The 14,235-nt window shown below is 40.6% G+C and overlaps 1 protein-coding gene across 29 annotated transcripts in view; it reads right to left on the bottom strand.

Moving 5' to 3' along the window:
- Positions 1–14,235, bottom strand: part of LOC137791982 (receptor-type tyrosine-protein phosphatase delta-like) — a 332,202-nt gene that overhangs the window by 179,014 nt on the left and 138,953 nt on the right. For all 29 annotated transcript variants that reach the window (XM_068587243.1, XM_068587249.1, XM_068587242.1 and 26 more), the window contains one exon: positions 12,822–12,865. The gene's annotated coding sequence lies outside the window, so the exon portion shown is untranslated. The remainder of the gene's footprint in view (positions 1–12,821; positions 12,866–14,235) is intronic.

The raw sequence follows: 14,235 nt of genomic DNA, 5'->3' as shown, positions 1-14,235 counted from the left end.
TCTCATCTCTCTCAAGACTTACCACTTCCAGAGACTTCCTAACAAAGTTAGTGATCGTTGGTGCAATGTGTCATGCTTCTGACGGTTTGATTGTTTCTGTGTTTTCACATGCAGAGGAGCGGAGAGAAAAAGAAAGCTTCATGTGTTGCTCAAGGTCCTTTTAGATACTCCCCATCCCACATCTCCCTGCACAATTAATTTTATCTTTGGGGTATTATCAAGAGGGAGCCTGGCAAAGCAGCATGACAGAAAAACGGCCCAGAACCCCGAGGCCCAGGGTGGGAATTAATCTGTTTGACAAGATCTCTCACAAACGATTTGCCCGGCTTTCCTTCAGTTGTATGTTGCCACTACCCTGCATATCTGAGGGGGTGAAGAATAAGCATGTTTCAGACATAATGCAGACTGAATCGATTCAGAACGTTGGAGTGAGCACTGAGGGTGTTGTTGCTGTGTTGGAAACCTCAAGAAAACATGCAGCCTTACAGGTGTGAGGTGTTAGGGCAGCCCGAGGGGTGCGTCTGTTAAGTGAGCATCAGCTTGGTTCAAATCAACCATGCGTCCGTAATGAAGAATTCCTATCATGACCAGCTGATATCATCTTCTCCACGAAGCAGTTTAGTCCTGAATCAAGCTACGAAAAAATGGTTAGCCTTGTTCTACTCGCGCTTTCAGAATTATTGACATCAAGCAGACGTTTGATGCATTATCTGGGATGCAGAAAATTAATCAAAGTAATGATTGAATAATTATCTCAAGTGCAATTAATTAAACATGCCAATGAACTCATCTTGAACAGCTGTCCCAGCTTCACCACTTAATCACTCGTGAGAATTACCAAACACAAATGGAGGACGCCGAGTGCATGCAATAATCTCTGCAAAGTGCATTGTTTACAAACAGTAATTAATATCACACCGTGTATTAGCAGGCAAAGTGACTGCAGTGCACTCCTATAATTGTACCAGGGAGAGTTGGGTTTCTTCCCCACTCTTGCCTCAGACACCTCTTGTTAAGACAGGAGACAAATTATAAGACTAAGTGCTGACATTACAGACCACACTCACAAATGCAACACAGATTTACAATGTTATTTCTATTTTATGCTGTGTGTTGTGGGTGGGATGGTGCCTTATTAAAAATGCCCCCCAAAAAACATTATTCATTGCAAAATCTATGATTTAACCTACCGAATGTCATGGACACTATTAACCTGATAATTCATGCTCAACTCAATTTCTACCTACATACTGTAAAATGGATTTATTGTAATGTTTCTCCTTACAAATGTATTTTCATTTTCACTATATATGTTGGCAAAGAACTGCCTAAAAAGTGTCAGTGAGCTCTTTTCGGGTCTCTTGAAGGGACAGGGAGTCTTTACCACATGGATGTGGTAGTCCGTTGCATTCTACAATGAGGTAATTTTGGGCATCACATATACGGCTTTCATGGTTGGTGGAGCCTGACTGTCACAGCGGACTCCAGGAAATGGTCTGTGTGGTTCTGACATATGAGGGATCTATCTCAGACAGACCAGCGTCTGGAAGCAGGAATGAAGATTGACAAAAAGAGTGGCACCGGCTCGCCGACTGCCTGCAAATGACCTGGAACAGTCACTAACTACCACTTCACACGCGATCGTTTATGCGTTCAAGTTATGGTTTTCCTGATTAGAATAATACTGCGGCTACGTAGCTTAGTTTAGCACAATGGACGGCAGCATTATGACACACATTATTATTATGTCAGTAATTACGTGTGCTTATTATGGCTTACATAATGTGGTGCTATTATCCAAGAATATAAAATCACTGTTTGATTCTGAATACGAAAATGGATAATTGATGTACTCATTATGATTTTAATGTTGTTCACAGTACTGTACTTTTCAGCGCGGACGGTACCATCCAAGCAGAAGTGAGATACTATAGTAATTAAAATAAACGAAGCAAACTGTGTGCCTCACTGAAGTTCATCTACAAACATATAAAATCAAATGCCTGAGGCAAAGATAGAGATAATAATAAAAGACAGCGGTGGAGGTCTTGTGTATTCTGTGTTCATACAGAATGTAAAGATGAATTAAAGAAGACCAAATTATTCTATTGCTGCTCAACCTAGCATATAAAGGCTGCTATTGGAACAAAACGTTGTTCATGGAGGTCTTAAAGAGTCTTCACTGAAAAGGAGGAAGATAAAAGTTGTTGTTTTATTCTATCGTGGCATTTCAGTTTTCTTGCAAGAGCATTTCAATTTAAAGAATAAACACTTCATTAACATAACACAGAGTTCGGACAATTGACATCAAATCTGCATTTGGAGCCGCCGTTTCTTGAAATAAAATGTCACCAACTTTATCAATTAATGCGTGGAAAAGCAATTATCTTGAATTGTGTCTCTGGCAGCAGTCTGTGGACATCAATGGGAAAGGAAATGTGCAATGAAGGAATGCGAAAGGCCTTAATCGTCCGTGTGTTGTTGCAACACAACTGTTGAAGCCGTTGTGGTTTGATTTTATTTTTTTTCATGATTATTTTTCTGTCTGTCTTTGTATTGGTGTGTATTTGCGTCAGGCTAGTATCATACTCTTAATAGCTTCAAGAATTGCAGTTTTTGACTGGGTTGAAGTAAACATTCATTTTGCAGCTTGTCGCAAGAAAAACATTCAGTCACTTTGATCATTTTATTGTTTGTCCAAGCAGAGTGCTTTGTTGGAATCGATTTCCCTCCAGTATAATTGCTGTCATGCCTGGTTTGGCTAAATAAGCCATTACACCCGAAGATACTCTGGCAAACTAAAAGGGCAGTGCTGACACTTTGCTTAAGAATATACTGGAAAAAATTACAGAGACAAAAAAGGTTTAAGGGCATAATGCTGTACAAAGCTCTCAGAACAATTTGTAGAAGTATTAATCGGAATAACTTACACTTAAGATGTGTCAGTTATTTAATCACGAGTCTCTCTTGTTTAAGCTCATTGGGTGCTTTATGTGCAACGTCTCATGGTATTTGCTTTCAGTTGTCTTGATTTCCCTGCTCTCGCTTCTCCAGTCCACCACGGCTCATGTCACATTCACATCATGAAGGGCAATACCATTTGCTGGTACCGAACTCTGCAATACATCGTCTAGCTTTAGGTCGTGTGTAGTTTGGACAGACTTTTACTGTAATTGAAGCACATTACCAAAAATGAGGTAAACTCTGATCATTCAGTAACGCTCCATGAAAGTCTCTCAAAAAGCCCAAGTCACTGTCAGCTATCAGGAGGAGCCTTAATGTATAGTTGTTCACACAAAAGTACAAGGTCAAAAGGTTCATTTCTGGCAGGGACTACAATTCTCTATGCTATTGTAGCAGCGCTAACCCCTCCCCCTCTCTCCCTCCTCCATTCGCTCTTACACAATTGTGTTTTTGTGTGAGTGCACACACACACACACACTCATCGTACTCTCTCTCCTCCCCTCAGTGTACAAGTTGCAGCAGAGCCATCCATCCAAACCTGCAGACCATGAAATTAGGTTAAGACGTAAGGCTGTGAATGACACAGGTGTGGATACAAATGAGAACATCCGAATGAAGAAGTACAGATCCAAGACTGCTGATACCGTGGTCGTTACAGGCATTCAGAATTATATTTTCCCAGCCTCCTCCATTTTATTTAGCCCACTTTTCCTCCTGTGTATTAGTGGTCAAGACAGGGCATTAGCATACACGCTGGGATGCTGCGCGAAGGGATATTAGGAGCTCTGTCATAAACCAAATCTCATTTCCCATAGAAAACTTTAAAGTCGTTCAAGCTTGCCAGCAGTCTTCTGCTCCCTTGTATAAATCGGAGTAGTCCCTTTTTTTTCCCTTTTTCCTTTTTTAAATATATTGAGAGATTTAATGCAACGGGCTTGTTTTTTTTTTTGAATAATTTCCCCTCCATGGACGACTAAGACGAGCACAATGACAATAATTGCAGCTCCTTTCTCATGACAATATTAATTTACTAGCCGTATGCCAGACAAAATTCTGGTATTGGCCAACACTGCTCAGACCAGGATTTTTATGATAATGTCCTTTGCCTTATGCACTAGTTTTTCTCATCTAGTATTCCTGTCATGGGAATCCTTATAGTCAGGAAAGTAAATTAAAGATTGTGATATTGATCGATTGAAAGCCAATCTAAATGTTTTGTTGCGGATTGACCATGAACTCTGGCATGACAATCAGACGGCAGCTTAACCATACTTTTTGTCAATGTATACAAACATCACAGCTCTTCCTCCAATGCCACTGAAACATGGCATATATCATACGCTGAATCAATATGAAAACTAATGGTCGGGAGACTGGGCTATCAGCTGAAAATAAGCTGCTTTTAGTCATACAGATACACCAACATCTGAATTAAAACATGTTTTATGAACAACTTATAAAGCATCTGATAATTGGTAAAATGTTCAGAGTGGAGAGAGATATTTAAGGTATTATGTTGCCAGAAGCTCCACGTTAGGGCCTCATTAATTACATATGTTGATTCTGCTCGAGACATATTATTGCAAAAAGGCTTTTGTGATTTCCTTAGTTATCCATGAGAGATACTTGGGAAGCCTTGAGCAAAAAGAGGAAAACATTCTGATCTAAATTGTTTCTCTCCTGTGTTTATGACTTAAGAGCTGGTGAAAAAAGGGGTTTGCTAGGATAATCCTTCTGAGTTCCCTTAAAAGAAATACAGCTGTAAAATAAAAGTTGGCAGGTGACAAATGTTTTTTTCTTCAGGATCATTTTTCGAGGTGTTTGTTGTTTTTATACTGTTTGTGGCCACAAGAGGCTGAAGTGCACCACGACCCAGTGTTCTGAATAGGAATGAAAGCATGTGTTGAGTGGTATTCAAACACAAGGTATGTATATGGATTAAATGTGATTGCTTTAGGACCTATGTAGGATATAGGATTACAGCGTGATGGACTTTCTAAACTGTCCTAAAAGGTGCTCAATAGCAACACCAGAACAGAACTATTGCCTCCACACATCTCTTGAGATGGAAATGGCTGAGCTGGCAACTGGCAGCTAACAACAGCAACAGTGCTGACAGAGCTCCCGGTGGGGATGAACTGAAGGGTGGGCGCCACACTTCCGTGACGGCACCGTGGATCTAAATGGCGTTAGCATCAGTGACCGCAGGATGAGCGCAGTGCAGAGCGGCGACCATTAGTGAGCCATTGGGACAAAACAGAGGCTGTGGCTCCACTTGTCTTTTAAATGCAACTTTTCTCATCCGATCACACCGGGACGGACTCGCTGCCAGGTCCGTGTGCTCTGAGATGGGATCTTGCTTGCATTGGGTTAAATGCTGATGTGTCTTGGCTTGCACTGACTACACATGTCAGTGAGGTGTGGACAGCATGTGGGCACAATCCAGACGACAAGTCAAACACGGGTCTGTTATCATCTTCCACCCACATGGGAGTTCCTCTCCCGAGGATAGCAAAGGGAAGGAGAGGAGGAAATCCGCTGACACCTCGGTCTGAGTCATGTTAACCCAGCATTTTACATAAAAGCTTTTAAATGACCAAATAATAGGGGGACGTATGATAAAAAAATGTACAGGCTCATCTGTTTATCACAGAATATGTGGAGCTTTATTAGCAGCTACTCTTAGAGGAAAAACAGTAGCTTTGTATCATCGGTTCAAAAATCATTCAGATCACTATCCAATCAAGCAGGTCGCTTTGAAGTGTGGACACACATGCGGACAGAAGTGAGTTCCAATTTGGCACATCTGATCCCAAAAGTCACATTAAAAAGACAAGTGTCAGTACGACTAGAGAGACTCACATGTGCTAAATGGCAGACACGGCCGATATTAATTATCTGAATTCTGAGTGCACTTTATTAGGAAGTAAGTTAAGACCAATTAGTGAAAGATGATTCCATAAAGGCAAGTCAATTAAGGTGTGTTTTTGGGAGTTATTTCAAATGGTGATGGTAATTTGGCAAGCCTAATCTCCAAAGTGCACAGGCTTTTCCAGAGAGCATTGGTGGAAAACAACCAATCACTCTACAGTTTGGAACAGAAGGCCATAATGCAGTTTATTCTGTGTCGTGGAGAAGTGAAGCTCTTCTCTCAGTGATCTACATTTATTTCTATTTTGCCAGAATCCAGAATAGACAAAACAATCGCAGTGCTGTTAAACCATCAGACTCATCATCAAAGTGCTGTAGAAAGGGCCACGGTGATAGAAAACCACCACATACAAAGCTGGTAATGTGAGAGCACCGTATTGACTATTGCTTTTACTATAATAGGTATTGACCTGTTCATCAGTGGGGATTTGCTGATGTCTGCAGTCCTTCGAACCCACTGAGTTCAAACATGAGAAGTTTCTACCCCAGTCACCACAGGTCTACATTGATACAAAAGACTGCTGAGCATTTAAAAGGAAATGAAATCGGTGCAATGGTGAATGTGATATCAGCTTAATCAGATTTTGATTGATAGGCCCTGAGGAGCCATGTGGGGTGCATGAAAGGGAGTGTCAAGAATGAATTTGCCAACTAATGATCCTTTCTGTTTTTGAATTATGTTTAACCTAGGTAGTCAAGATAGCATGACAGCGAGAAGGAAGGGGTGGAGGTGTGAGTGGAATTGGAATGTCAATCAAAGAAAACAAACCGCATACACCACAGCACAGGTTTAACTAATTGCCTCCGAAGGCTTCAGTACATTCGGAAACGGCTCGTGTGAACGGCAGGCAAAAACATTGCCTGCCGTTCACACCCCTCTTGTGCCACGTGTTGTTTTGCCATTAAGATGCACGTTAGAGGTAAAATAGTCATACTTGTTCTTCAATGTCACAATTAACACAGACGGCGTTTACTTCTTCCTTCCTGTTTTGATCCCGGTAGATGTGGTCGGGCTAGCTAGTTGGTTATGGGGAGGAAAGGGGAAATGTACATCGCATGTCGGGATACTATCATGTAGGCTCGAGACAGAGAGGGAGACTTTAAGTGGCCATGCATATTGCAACGCATATACATAATAAACAAAGATGCATTTATGACATGTAGTTATATTCAAAGTCTTACATGTGGGGTTAGTATGGATTGACTTAAGTGGCCAATGCTTGTCTCCACACACACACACACACACACACACACACACACACACACACACACACACACACACACACACACACATATAATACATAAGCACTTGTGGGATACCAAAGGGTCAAGTGGTATTCAATGTGCACGATGTAAATTCCTGACGCAAGCTAATATTCCCTGATGCGTTCTTTTTATTTGCATACTGGGTGCTGCATCAGCTGGCTCCCATTGTCAGAGCGTTCTATTTGAATGTCAACACTATTATTACAGCAGGTGATGCAACAGCAAGTGTCTCTCTGCCGGTCTGTCTCGAAGCCTCTGTCTGTCGTCTTGTGCCTTTGTTCGTCTCTCTCTCTCTCTCTCTCTCTCTCTCTCTCTCTCTCTCTCTCTCTCTCTCTCTCTCTCTCTCTCTCTCTCTCTCTCTCTCTCTCTCTCAGCCTCCCTATCTCTCTCTCTCACAACCTCTCCGGCTCTCCTTCCCTCAGTTTTGTTTAACAGCTATCATTATGTGTCTGCCAAATACAATCCACTTGGAATCCACTATTTCTCCCCTCGGCAAGCATCTACTTTTTTTTTTTTAGGTTTGACACTCTACCACTCTTTCCCACTCACTCTGACTGTAATGGGTGAAATGGAGAAAGCTCCTTGTTGCTGTCTTGCCTCTCGTTTCTTATTGTTTACAGCCGGAGCCCTGACAGTGTTGCTTCAGACTAGCTTGGGGAAAATGGACACTTTGACATTTCCCACCCTGAAATGTGGCAGCGCATGGTATTACCAGTAAACACTGTTCATTACTGCCTTGACAGCTGATGACCGAGATGCAACCCTCCTGCACCTGCCTCTGCACACAAACAGGACTTTCTAACTTAAAGATGTTCAGAGCGATCAGAGCTGAGAGGCTGCGCTCTTTTCTATTTTCTCATCCTGTGCTCTTCTGTCTCCTTGTCTTTACTTTCAACCATGTAATCAAGTGCACTTTATTGCTGTCATGTCTGCATAGGTCTGACTATATCTTCCACTCGGGCTCGACTGATGTTGAGAGACTTCAGAAGTTTGGAAAAGGAGTGGAAAAGAGAATAGCTTATATCTGAGAACAGTAACAATAATGTGACTTGTAGCCAGAGTATTATAATAAGGGACTTCACGACCAGTAGCAATAAAGGTTAAATCAATTTGTCTGCAACATTTACCATTTCAATATTTATCCTTAAGGTTAGCATGATGAAGCCTTAATGTCCAGTCAAAAGCAAAAGAGATTTCAGGATGAGTCATTATTTTGGATAATGTGTATAGGTCAGTAAGTTAGTCGGTATAATATTTAATGAGCTTGTGAAATTGAATTGTAAAACTGTAAAAAATGATTTCATGTTTTTTTCATATGTTCTTCTTAATGATAAAGACTCCATCTGCAATTACGACACCGCTGTAAAAGGCTCATTTTTATAATATTCATAGAGTTTCTATAGCTGCAGGTGCTTCTGTACTTCCTTATTCAAACTGAATCCCTAATTCATTGCTCATTCATTACGGCACCGCTTCCCTCAGTTTGTTCAGCATGCCATTTTAAGTCAGCACAGATTCAGCAAGTACACTTTAATGAATCTGAAGTGGTCTGAATTGCTAAGAGACTATCACTCCATTATTTACAAGAGGGAGTACGGTGATTTCATTGTCTTATACATTTCAATCTGCCTCCACTGAAGAGCACAGCTGTTGGCTTTACGGAACACTGAGGGACATAACACATGGTCAGATATACTTTATGGAAGATTCTGTGAGATTAATTTGGGGTTAAATTCCTCGTTGACATGAAACAATATTTAGAGATTGTAAAAAAAAAAAGACTAAATCACGACTTATTAATCGTATGTATTATCATATTGTAAGGCTAAGACCTTGTCCTGTTGGGGACCAATTTTATAGTTTCCAATTAGATATAAATACTCTGTGTTCATTGTTTGGTAATCCAGTTACACTCAGCCACAGAGAAAAGAGAAAACAATTGTGTTTTAGTCAGGATTAATACTGTATCATCAGCATAATGCAAATTCAGGAATCAAAAAAGGTTGCAGCAATATAAAAGTCGTGAGCTATCAGAACTTGTGGTTCCCCTGCAGTTTATATGGAGGGACATATTATTATTAGATGGAACAAGATCGGCGTTGTCAAACTTTTGCTTGTGAGATGATCTCTCAGAACCTTGGTTGGAGTGAGGCATCTGAATTAAAATTAAAACGTACGAGGGAATTCTAAGCAGATAATCTGGATTGCCAATAGCAACTTAGATTTTGAACCAGGTTGCTCAGAGACAATTATTTCAAAAGCTGTGGAATCGAGACTCTGATTTAAAGTGGCCATATTGCTTTTCATCTCAATTACCTGTCTTCCTATCAAAAGGAGCCATTGATTTCTGGATAATCCAATTAAATATTTTTTTTTTCAGGTAGAAATGATCAACCATAGTTTATTCAACTTGGTCAATAGTATTAACAATCCTGACAGATGTACTCTGCTGAAAGGCTTGAGCACTATAAACACTGTATTGAGATTAAAATCATACAATACATACAATAATACCATAATCACAATTACACTGTGTGTGTCCGTTGTGTACTCTGCAGTGTGTATAGATCTGATGTCTTGATGAGCAACATATCATGAGCATTAATCATGAAATGATACATTTATGGATGACTTTTGAGATTTAAATCATAGATTTGACCATGAATCACTTGGCGCTCATGAGCCAATGATGTAACCAATAACCAATCAACAAAGTGCATTGTTGGAATCATCAAACGTGATTCAGGGTTCCTGCAAGTGCAGGATGTGGTCAGAGTATAAGGGAATATTGTTATATGAGAGTAAACAATTGGACTGCTTGCATTTTTTGTTACATTAACTAATTACAAGGAAGCAAATTGAGCATAAGTATGAGTCTTCAACAACATAATATATGACAGGAACTTTCAGTAATACTGAGGATCCTAAACAAGTTAGTATTCTTCTACAAATGACTCAGAAGCTGTACATTTCAAGTTATACATGGATTATATATGCTGTCATTTCACCTTTGACTTCATTAAATAGGCTTTTTGACATGCCTGATTTATTCTATTATGTCATCTTTTTGAATAACAAAGACATAGTTTACAATGGACGTACACATTGTAAGTAAAATGAATTCCGAGGTTATTGTGTCTGTACCTCGTTGAAGATTATAGCCTCAATTATGCACATATTATATCATCTCACGGGTCTTCAAATGTAGACCCAAGCTGTGCCTATGCTATGTTTGACACATGAGTTTCATCACTGTAGAGATATGGATTTCATTTTGCCAGAACTAAGCATTTTAATGATAGTCACTAATATCATTCATATCTGCAAAATTTCCAGTTCACTGGCTGAATATTCTCATATCCGGTGGGAGCGTGAACGCCACTATTTCTTCCCAAAGAGGCAACAGCAATATTGCGTGTCTTTGAGTATATGCAAAGCATATCCCATTTTCCTTCAACGGCGCTCACTCAGAGCAGCCATGGCAAATATCATTAAATGCCCTGCTTACACACTCACTCATACACAAACAAACCCCCGCCCCTCTTATTTTTCTTCCCGGCTATCACTCAGTGGCAGTGTGCGAGGGAAAGGGAGTGCATCGATCTGCCAAAGTGAGCAGCCATTTCACAGGGCGAGTCAGCGCGGCGCTCCTGTCCCTGAATGGGAATTGCTCATTTCACCTGGTCGCCTTGCCTTCAGCAGACTAGTGGGGAGCCGCGGTGGAGAGGGGCAGAGGGGAGGGAGGGGCGCCCTGGTCAGGGCTTGGCAGGCGGCAGATAAGAGCGCCTCATGCTGCTCCTGCATGCACTTACCACTGCCTCTCTCTCTCTCTCTGTCTCTCTCTGTCTGTCTCTCACACACTCACTCACATAGCTCTTTCTCCACACATGTGAGGAACTAATAATAACTTTGCCGTTCTGGTGAGTCAGCCTTCTTTCCTCAGGCAAGGATAAAAGTAAAACATGGCGCCTTTATTGAGTCTGAAATCACTAACTGTGGAATTCCCAGAACGGGGCTTCAGCTCAGCCTGTATTCCTCTCACTGCCAAGATGCCATGTGTCCACAAGATCTAATATAGTGTCCCAAGCAGTTGCTGATGGACTGATAAACAAGCCAGTAACTATTTATGACATTTATATGAACAACAACTGTGTGGTAAAAGTTTGGAAGATTAGAAGAGTCGAAGCAGAATCACTTTGTTCATTTGATTTCAATATGGAATATGTATTTTTCCATGAATCCGGTGACAAATTTAGATGTTAAACATCCAAAATAATGTGACTTTGCACTTTGTATGTTTTATTTACAACTTAAGATATTTCAAATACGTTGTTTTTTTTCAATTAACTTTATATCATATACTTATATTACTAATTTGCTCCTAAGGCGACACAATAGTTCCCCGGTTTCTGTTCTCACGTAGCTTTTTTCCCCAAAGAGAGCAACATTTGTGCACTGCACGCAAAGTTATATTTCCATTAAAAACATTGCAATATATATATATATATATATATATATATATATATATATATATATATATATATATATATTATAATATATGTACATTGGTTGCGGATTGCAAGTTGCAAATGCACTGAATGCTTTTCATATTCACCAATACGGTGGCATTGCATATCATTTTGTGGTTGCTCACAGAATTTATAACTGGCAATGTCTCCATTCAGCTCCATTGTATTTGGGGCAGTGATGGAAAGAACGCACATCACAAAACCTCATCACATCCAACCAAAAGTCAGCTTGGCCTGATTCCAGAGTGAAATGATGTGAGGGTTATCTTGTATGACCCACCCATAATTTGTCACAACTACTTCAACACATTGCACTATTGGCCCCATCTTGAGATTCATTCTGTTTTGCCAACATATCATGTCAAACTAAATCGGTCCCTCTGCCAAATTTAACTCTCATATTAGTTGATATACCCTCCAGTATCTGACTCACCTCTCCGCCGGTGACCCCCTACCCCTCCACCTCCCCATCCTTCAAGTGTCCGAAACGCGTTCCATCCAGCCACTTCATTCCCCGACTTCATCCTTCACATGTTCTCAAATTTATTTCTCCCTATCTCTCCACCCTGGTCAGCCCACTTCACTCCCTCCCTCCCTCCATCTCGCCTATCTCTCCGCTGCTCTCCTTGCTCAGTGACAGTCTCATCACACTCTATCAATCAGGCTTGTGAGGCCTGAGCGCAGTGCAGCACAGCATCGCACAGTCCTAGTCTGGTCCCATCAGTGCCAGTCAGTCTCCCTCACTCTCTCAGTCACTTTAAAAAGGTTTAGGTTGCCAGATATATTCCCCCACCCCTTCCTCCATCGCAGGACAGCAGATGGGAGGGATTGAGCTGGAGTCAAGATTCAGCTTAGCACTTGATTTCATATCACTTTATCTGTGACGATATGACTCCCTCCTGTCTCCAAACTCAAAATATTGAATCCTTATTTTAAACAAAGAAGGATTATTTGGACACACGATTGGCGGTAACCCTTGGCTTGAAACATTTATAAGCATAAAAAAGAGATAGCCAGCATGTGGGCGCCCTTGACTCGTCGCATGGAATTCCAGCGCATGAGAAATGAAGCAAAACAGAGGTCAGAACATTCTTGTACTACACTCATCAGCTATTCTTTTCAGTCTCTTACCTGCCGCAGGCCTCATCCTGTGGTTGACGTCTCAGGAAAGAGAACTGCATAAATGAGAAAGAGAGGAACAGGATAGGGATGAATAACTTCATCAGTCTGTCTATGTAGCAAGCATCAGCCAATGCTGTACATGTATTACAAAGAGCAAGGAGCGCTTGATGAAAAAATAAAGCACCAATGAAGTTCACTGTACAGTATTTGGTGTAAAACTCTTATTTTTATGTTCATTTTAATTAGTTCATTACTCAGCACCGTTATTGGACACACATAATATATAGTAAAGACATACAGGATGCTTGTTTCCCAACCAAATTCCAGTTGAAGGAACAGAACATTGCATGTGCAGTAGAGAATGACTTCACAACAGTTATCGATTGGCTTTGTGAATTATAATGAAAACAAGTGTAATTACATTTTCCTTTAAGTAGCACAACAAATTAGGCTTGTGAGTTATTCTGGAAGCGAAAGAGAGGAGAAAAAAGTATTGCATTTAATGTGCTGGGTAGATTTTCTCAGGCTATTTTCTTGCTAAATGCTTTAGCAGATGCTGCTGTGCCCATACAAGCCTGTGGTCTAATATTCTTGTAAATGATTAGCTACTTATTTAACCAATAGAGTGAAATGTGCTTTGGGTGGTTACAACAAAAATGAGTTGGGATACATATTTCTTCTTTTTTTTTTTTTTGCTACAGTGAATGAGCTTCAATTTGACTCATTATCTTTAAAACATTATTGGAGGGCTTTATGGCAGTCAAATGCATATTAGCAGTGATGCTTATGAAATTCATGAATACAGTACAGTTTGTTTGCCCAACACTTCTCATTCATGCTCATTAATTGCCAATGTGTGGCTGCTTTTTATGCAAAAGCAAACAAGCCAACTGGATATTTAGTATTGCATTTTGAGTTTTAGTCCTCATGTGTAAGTGACGGGGAAACATAACTATCCAGGTGAGCAATCTTCAATCTGACTTCATCAGCAGTGTTTGTGTTGAGTTCCTTGTTATCAGGTGTCTCTCCATACACCCTGTTCATGCTAATGAATCCACAAATTAAATTGTAGAACAGAGGAATATTAGGGCGCCTGCCGTCGTGATGTGCAGAGGAATACTCAATTAGGCTGGATTTGGCCCCCGTAATTATTACATTATAGCTAAGATAAGTGTTCAATGGCAACACAAGCTTTGATGGACTCCATTCTGTAACAAAGGGAACGGGTGAGCAAAGACGAAATGCCAGAACAGAAGAGCAAAGGGCTAAAAAAAAAAAGAAAAAAAAAGCAAGTGAGAAAGTGACAAGAAAGCTATCGCACGGGAGCTCCTGTCTGCAGAAGCCATATTTCATTACACAGCACCAAAGCTTAGGAGGCAATCAAGCATATTTAGCCACCACCCCACCACCCCCCTCCCTTCAA

This window comes from Clinocottus analis, unplaced genomic scaffold (assembly GCF_023055335.1).
Source record: "Clinocottus analis isolate CAN_PGR_092001 unplaced genomic scaffold, fCliAna1.0.p SCAF_21, whole genome shotgun sequence".
NCBI lineage: Eukaryota > Metazoa > Chordata > Actinopteri > Perciformes > Cottidae > Clinocottus > Clinocottus analis.
The sequence above is the reverse complement of the archived record's forward strand: the minus strand, read 5'-3'. Positions and strand labels throughout refer to the sequence as shown.